At 47.1% G+C, this 8392-nt stretch overlaps 1 pseudogene; it reads right to left on the bottom strand.

Annotated features, from left to right (window-relative positions):
* Positions 1-6297: 6297 nt before the first annotated feature.
* On the bottom strand, positions 6298-7767 carry LOC101585663 (annotated as a pseudogene).
* Positions 7768-8392: the final 625 nt, after the last annotated feature.

The raw sequence follows: 8392 nt of genomic DNA, 5'->3' as shown, positions 1-8392 counted from the left end.
TCCTGGTTCACACTTGTCTAGGAAACACTGACCTGTCGCCTTGCATGACATCCTACACACCAGCTCCCCAGCCAGACTGACTTGCATTGCTTGAAGCCAATGAAAGGGATAAGGAAAAGGCCTAGCCAGCTCTGCGCACATCAGCACATGGCAATAGGGCCAGGTTGAGGCAAAATGGAGACAACTGCTCTTCTTTCAAGGAGAGTCATGCAGGTGGTCTTCTACAAATAGTTGCAAGTTCGAGGCTAGCCGGGGGGTAGTAATGAGTTCAAGTTCAACCTAAACCACTTAGCTGGTCCCTGTCTCAATAACTAACTAACTAAATAAACAAACAAATTAAATAGTGTTACATCCAGCACAGATCTTGAAACTCGGGAGGGAGGATGACGGAGGATGAAGACAGTGATCAACATACAAAAGCTGAGATTAGGAATAGCCCTCTGTCCTGATGGGAGAAAGGAACTGCCCAGTACCTGCAGCATATGTATTTATACAATCAGCATATGTGTGAGTTCATGGAGAGTTTAAAGAGAGGGTAGAATCTGGGATAGGAAGAATATCTAATCTTTAGCAGAAGAGCATGACTTGGTGGCTTCACAGAGAACGAGAAGAAGCTATGTTGTCTGACACAAAGGTCAAGTCACTATGCCATCAACTCCCTGAGAATGAGAAGCAGTGGCCTTGTCCTGCACACCCACGGTACAGATGGCATTGCCCCCAAGGAAACAGAGGCATGACTTCCGTAGTCCTCAAGTTATAGGTATGTAGTTAGACATTTTCCCCTGGTTCCCCCAAAGGAATCATCATTCCTCGAGATATAATATCAGAGTCTATCTGTGTCTTTTTTTTTTCCCCTTCTTTCTTTCTTTTTGCTTTTTTGAGACAGGGTTTCACTATTAATTCAGGCTGGCCTTGAACTCATTATGTAGCCCAGATTGGCCTAAAACATCAAGGTCTCGGTCTCTCTCTCTCTCTCTCTCTCTCTCTCTCTCTCTCTCTCTCTCTTCCCCTCCTCCTCTTTTTGAGGGAAGATTTCACTGTCCAGTTCAGGCTGGCCTTGAACTCATTTGTAGCCCTGGCTGGCCTCAGACTTGCAGCACAACAGTCCTCCTGCCTCCGCCTCCTGAGTGCTGGGATTACAGGTGTGTACCACCATGCTCAGCTAAAATCAGGATATTTCCACATGCATTCCAAAGGACAACCAAGGGGCCAGGGAGATGGCTCAGTAGAATAAGCACTTGCGGGCTGGTGAGATGGCTCAGTGGTCTAAAGCACCTACTTAGAACAAGCTTAGCAAAGCACAGGGACCGCGGTTCAATCCCCCAGCACCACATGCCAGCCAGCCCCGCCCTCTGGTGGGCTGAGCTGGCCACACACACACACACACACACACACACAAATAAATTTAAAAAAAAGAAGAAGAATAAGCACTTGCCTGGCAAGCGCAGGGGTCTGAGTTCAATCCCTGGTTCTGAAGGAAAAACAAAACAAAACAAACAAACAAACAAAAAAACAAAGGACAACCAAACACTTCTATTTAACTTGATAAATGAGAACTGTCTTAGGGCTGGCAAAATAACTGAGCAGATTAAAGGGCTAGCAAGTACGTGCAAGGTCCAGGGTTCTTTTTTTTGGCAGAACCAGGGATTGAACTCAGGTCCTTGTGCTTGCCAAGGAAGCGCTTATTCTACTGAGCTGTCTCCCTGGCCCCGGTTCTATCCCCAGCAATTGAGACTGAGTGTGATGGCGTTCACCTGTAATCCCAGATCTTAGGAGGCTGTAAACAGGTGGATCACTACAAGTCCATTCTAGTAGTGAGACCCTGAACACCCTGTAGACACTTCCCTAAAATACAAAAACAAAAACAAGAAAAGAACAAAAGATGAATGCATGAATTTTTATTATAATTTTTTTGGGGGGGCAGAACCAGGGATTGAACTCAGGCCCTTGCACTTGCCAGAGAAGCACTTATTCTACTGAGCTATCTCCCTGGCCCCTTATTATAAAATTTTTTTGGAGACAGGCTATTACTATGTAGTTTACGCTGGCCTGAAACTTGTAGCAATTCTGCCTCAGCCCCCTGAGTGTTGGGATTACAGGTGTGGGACAGCATGCCTGGTCTGCCTTCATATAATTTGTCTGTGTGTATAGTGCTAGAGATTGAGCTAGAGTCTTTGCACTACTCTACATCCTCAGTTTTTTTTTTCCAGACAAGTTCTCCTTGAATCATTAAATTGCTCAAATTTGCAGTCCTTCTGCCTCAGCCTCCCAGAGTGCTAGGATCACAGGCTTGCACCTCCCATACCCAGATGTTTTCACATAAATCTTTGGCAACAATGTTTTTTGAAATGTTACAGTTCTGCTGAGGTAAGACAGAAGCAAGACTTGATCTAGAAGATTTAATCTAGAATTAATTGAAATTCTAATTACCTTTAGAATACTAATTTGGGTGTAGTTGCAAGAGTGTAGTCATGCCAGGCATAATGACATACCCTTCACCCTCTTTTGTGTCTCTGAAGCCTTTGGTTGTGACCAGAAGCTGGAATTCTTTTTTTTTTTTTTTTTAATGTATTTGGTACAAGGTCTCATTATCCAGCTTGGACTTGTTAGTGATTCTCCTGTTTTCAGCCTCCCCAGTGCTGGGATTACAGGCATGTACCACCAGGCCTGGTCTCGGTGGCTGACTCAGTGTGCCCATGGGTGGGGCCGGTGAGCAAGGCATGTGGCGCTGGGATTGAATCCCGGTTCCTGAGCTTGCCTAAACAGGCGCTTAGTCCACTGACCTATCTCATCGGCCCATTCTTCATCCAAAAGAGGAGCTGGAAAGATAACACTTAGTGGCCTAAGGGCCTGCACAGCAAGCTCAAGGTCTTGAATTCAATTCCTGATACTGCAAAAAAAGAAAAAAAATCAAAACACTCTGAGCCATGTGTAGTGGTGAACTCCTATAACCCCAGCACTCCTGAGGCTGAAGCAGAAGGATTGGTGGGAATTGGAGGCCAGCCTAGGCTAGATAGCAAGGCACTGTCACAAAAATACAAAGAACAGCTAGGCTGGGTGTGGTGGCACATACAGATAGTCCCCAACACTCAGGAGGCTGAGACAGGAGGATCATTGCTTTAGTTTGAGACCAGCCTGGGTTACATAGTAAGCTCAAGGCCAGCCTGTACTGCATAGGGAGACACTATCTCAAGATAAAACAAAATAAAACAATGACAACAACTAAAATATGTAGAGAAGGTCCAGCGAGATAGCTGAGTGGGCTAAGTACCTGCTTAGGCAAACCCAGGGACCAGGGGCTCAATCCCCAGGACCACAGGCCATGCCAGGCCCACCCTCAGGTGCACTGAGCTGGCCACCGAGTCTGAATGTGGTTGCACACACCTGTAATCTCAGTGCTAGGAAAACTGAAGCTGGAGGATCACTGTGAGTCAGAGCTGCGTAGTGAGGCCCTGTACCAAATATATTGGAAAATAAAAAAAAAAAAAGGAATTGAAACACTGTAAGTGCAACTGACGTGGACTTCTAAAACCTCTGTTCTATGCTAAAGGACAGCGAAGGCTAAAGTACAGCACGGTCTTGACAGCCACACTGGGCAAAGCAATCATTTACCATTCTTTTTCCAAAAAAAAAAAATCTTTATTTTAGTAATGTTATTTTTTAATGTATTTGATTGTTGCAAGGTCTCACTATGCAGCTCAGATTCATGGTGATCCTCCTGCTTTCAGCCTCCCCAGTGCTGAGATTACAGGCCTGTGCTACTATATCCACCTGTACTCTGGCCCAGACTCTGGTTGGCTCAGCCTGCCTTGGGGGGCAGGGCTGGTCCAACATGTGGTGGTGGTGGGGATCAAACCAAGGTCCCTGTGATTGCCTAAGCAGGCACTTTAGTCTGCTGAGCTATCTCGCTGGCCCCTCATTTATCATTCTTTAGGGCCATTGTGCATCAGACCCAAACTCAAAGTGGAGCTCTTGACTAGGGGGAGCTGGTTGATTGTCTATCACACAATGCTGGCCGCTCTCCTCTTATTGCATGAATCTCCATATAAGAAAAATAAAAACAGTATTTTGTAGCATCTCTGGGCAGTGCCCCGCACAGGAGACATGAAGAGGGTGCACTGAGACAGACCAGAGGGGCCTGAGGAGCGCTGACTACTGGTTTACGCATCAGTGATATAGTTCTTTAGCTACCTTTGAGCAGCAAGAAGTGTAGAAGGGACAGTCTAGGCCCAACCAAATCAACAAGAACAAAAACTTACAATAAGCAAACATACATATTTCCTTTCATAAGCCTCAACTTTAAAAAATCATTTTGTTTGTTTGCTTTGTTCTGCTTTACTTTCTTGAGATAGGGCCTCACTGTGTACCCCAGGTTGTCCATGAACTCACTGTGAAGCTCAGGCTGTCCTCGAACCTGCCTCGATCCTCCTTCCTCAGCCTCCTGAGAGTACAGGCATGTGCCACCATACCTGGCTTCATCAAAACTTTTTGATATATCTGGACTGCCTAGTTTTGCCCTGATCTTTCTTTTTATTATTTCTACTTTATTTATTTATTACTATTTTCTTTTTCAGTACTGGTTTCAGTGGGCAGCACAGCATGCTTGTGATACCAGGGATCAAATCAGGGTCCTTGTGCTTGCCAGGCAGGTGCTTAGACCACCAAGCTATCTCCCCAACCCCTCTTTTTGTTTTCTTAATAGGACAAAACCTTATCATAAAACCCCTCATAACAGGGCTGGGGAGGTGGTTCAGTGGAATAAGCGCTTCCCTGGCAATTGCAAGGGCCTGAGTTCAATTCCTGGTTCCGCCGGGGGCCGGGGGGGATGCTAAATAAAGAGTTCAGCCATGGCAAATAGTTAGACCCTGTCCCAACATAAACTTTAAAAGAGGGTTGACTGTGTGGGTCTGTTCTAGAGCAATTTCCATGTCATGCATGAGGGCTTGGGTTCAATTCCCAGTGCCACCAAAAAAAAAAAAAAAAAAAAAATGTGAAAAAAAAAAAAAAAACCTCATACCAAAAATATAATTCTCATACAGCTTTCTTTACATTTCCTTCTCTGTCCTACTTACTGGTTTCCTTTGGTAACAAGCCTTCAGTGCTTAGATTTTAAAATGCTCCTCAGACACTTTTTCCTTTGGTCTCAGAGTTAATTTATGGATGTTTACATTCCAGTTGGAACTGACTGGGGAACAGACTTCCCGGTGACCTTGAGGGGCACCCTGATCTTAGCCAGAGCAGCAAGCAGCAAGTTAACCCTGTAACCGCAGAGACAGAACTATCCCAACACATGAGAAATGTTTGTCAATTAAACAAAATACCAATTCATACTATTATTTTTCTTTCTTTTTGTATTTGGTACAGGATCTCACTATACAGCGTGGACTCATAGTGATCCTCCCATTTTCAGCCTTCCCAAAACTGGAATTACAGGCATGTGCCACCATGCCCAGTCTCAAAAATATCAATCCAAACTGGGTGTGGTGGCACATACCCATATAAAAGTCAATTTATCAATCAGCTAAGATGTGTTGCAGTGGGCTCTTGTTAACTCCTTGGATGTTGGGGGGGCTTGTTCCCTCCCTGGTATCCCCTGAGAGGAGTTGGCCCCAGCTTTGTTATTTATTAGGACCCAGTGCAGGCTGCGTACTATTCAAGAGCTGTTTCTTCCAGCCAGTGTCCAGCTTGTAAATTGGCCTCGTGGGGCCTCAGAGATGAAAGCCGCAGCCTTTGTCTGAAAGCCCCAGTTTCTCTGACATTCAGGAGCATAGGAGAGCAATTTGCTGGGTGGGAGTGGTGGAAAACGAGGAGTTTGAGCAACAGGAAGAAGGTGACTCAGGAGAGAGACAAAGGATTAGGCAAAGCCCTTAGAACTCAGGAGCAAGCAGGACAAAACAGTCAGGCTGCAGGAAAAGATTATGTGTCAAAGACGTTTTAGCCTTTTGTTGCACAAACATAAAACATAACCTGACAGGTGCAGGGGAGTTGTCCCGAGCCTGGTGGAGCTACAGTGTTCTGTCCCATGATTGAGTTATCCTTTCTTTCTTCTTTCTTTCTTTTTTTAAATAAACAAAGAATACAGTTTTATTTTCTCTGTGCTCATGCAAAATACTTAGGGTTAACATAAAAAAGAAAAAGAAAAAGCTCCTGTGAAGAAATGTACATTAAAAAGAGGAATCAGGGAAGCCTGAAAGGGATTTTTGCCTCAGCCATGAGAAGCCATAGCAACTCTGATTGGTCCAAGTAATCAAAGGAAGGATACTGGGGGAACATAAGAGAAAGAAATAAAATGAGAATCTACTGAGGGAGAGGGCCCCTAAGTGGGCCCTGAGGAGGAACTGGAGGCCAGGGAGTAGGTCTGGGTGGAGGCAGGGGCCCCTGCTGGTAGCCATAAGAAGGTGGTCATGGAGGGCCAGTATACCCGTGAGGGGCATCAGTGGAGAAGGTTCACGCATTCTATGAGGTGGCATAGGACCTGGGTGACCCATGGGAGATCCAAATGGAGGCCCCCGGGGGGCGTGCCCATGGGAGGAGGTCCAGGGTGAGGTATTCCATGTGGCGGCCAGGGTGGTGGCTGTCCCCCAGAGCCTGGAGGCCCAGCATGAGGCTGTCTTAAGCCATGGGGCCGTGGTGGGCCAGCTGCATCTGAGACATCCCTGGATGGGGCATCCCAGCTGGTGGGAAGGGGTGAGGATATGAATGTCCATGACCAGGATGTCCAGCCCCTGGGGTTCCTGCTGATGGGGGACCGTGTCCTCCAGCCCCAGGTGGCATAGGTGGTGGGGGCATGGCTGGCGGTATTCCAGGAGGGAGTGCTCCAGGAGGTGGCACTGGTGGTGGGAAGGAGCCAGGAGGTGGCATGCCTGGTGGAGGAAGCCCGGATCCCAATGATGATACTACTGGATTGCAGGCAGAGGGTGGAGGTGGTGCACTGGCAAACAGCTGATGAGGGCGGTCAGCCTGAGAAAGCAGGTTCTGGGCTGCCAGAAGATGTTCAGCAGCTGAGCCACGGCAATCGCCCTTAGAGTCCTTCTTGAAGGCATAAGACACAGTGATGGGGCAATTACAGAGATACTGCCCTTTCATGGCCTCAATGGCTGCATCTGAAGCATCAAATGAAGCAAAATTAATAAAAGCATAACCTTTGGATTTGCCTGTATCAGGGTCCCTCATAATCTTGGGTGTTTGTAAGATGACCCCAAAGGTGCTGAAAGTATCATAAAGCAGCTTCTCATCATCTCTGGATCCAGATTCCCAGTGGAAATGTTGGCCCCTACATCCAGGCTTTTGTTAGGAGCTGATGCTTTGTTCACCCTTATTGGCTTTCTTTCTTTCTTTCTTTTTTTTTAAATTTTATTTATTTGTGTTTGTATGTGTGTGTGTGGCCAGCTCAGCCCACCAGGGGGCGGGGCTGGCTGGCATGTGGTGCTGGGGGATCGAACCGCAGTCCCTTTGCTTTGCTAAGCTTGTTCTAAGTAGGTGCTTTAGACCACTGAGCCATCTCACCAGCCCCCTTATTGGCTTTCCACAGAGTTTGATCATGTTCCTAATCTTAATGGCACAGTCAGCATCTTCTTCATTCAAGAATTCAACAAAGCCACAGCCTTGGTGCTGGCCAGTAACTCTGTCCTCTGGCATATGGGTGTTGACTAGTGGCCCAGCCTGGAGAAAGAGTTCCCACGGCAGTGGTTCACTAACCTTCTCATCAAGGCCCCCCATGTACACAGTAGCATCCTGATTCCACTGGGATATCGGCCCGGCAGCCATGGGAAAGAAGCTCCTGCTGTCGCCAAGCAGTGAGCTATCCTTTCACAGTTCTTGAAACACTAAATGCCTAATAGCCTTTCACTATCTGACTGTGCCCACAAAGTGCAACCAAGGGCCAGCGGTATAGCTCAGCGGACTAAGTGCTTGCTTAGGTAAGCACAGGAGCCAGGGCTCGATCCCTGGCTCTGCATGCCGCATTGGCCCCGCCCCTGGGTGTGCTGAGCTGGAGACTGGAGTCCAGGCGTGGTGGTGAATGCCTGTAATCCCAGCACTTGGGAAGCAGAAATCAGGAGGATCGCTACTAATGTGGGCTGTGTAGTGAGACCCTGCACAAAAGAAAAAAAGAAAACTAAAAAAAAAGAGTGCAATCAATTAAGACAAAGAAACACAGGGGTCTTTCCTCTCTCTCTCTCTCTCTCTCTCTCTCTCTCTCTCTCTCTCTCTCTCCCCCTCCGTTTGTGGTGTTGGAATCAAACTCAGGACCTTGTACTTGCCAGGCAGGCGCTATGTCACTGAGCTATACCCCCAGCCCAGCGCAGTGGTTGTTCTCATCTCCTGGCTCAGCTCACCGAGAAAAGGAGTCATGCTGGGCATGGTGGTACACACACCTGCAGTTCCAGCACTC

This window comes from Octodon degus, unplaced genomic scaffold, assembly GCF_000260255.1.
Source record: "Octodon degus isolate 3935 unplaced genomic scaffold, OctDeg1.0 scaffold00163, whole genome shotgun sequence".
Lineage (NCBI taxonomy): Eukaryota > Metazoa > Chordata > Mammalia > Rodentia > Octodontidae > Octodon > Octodon degus.
This window is presented reverse-complemented; position numbering and strand designations above follow the sequence as displayed.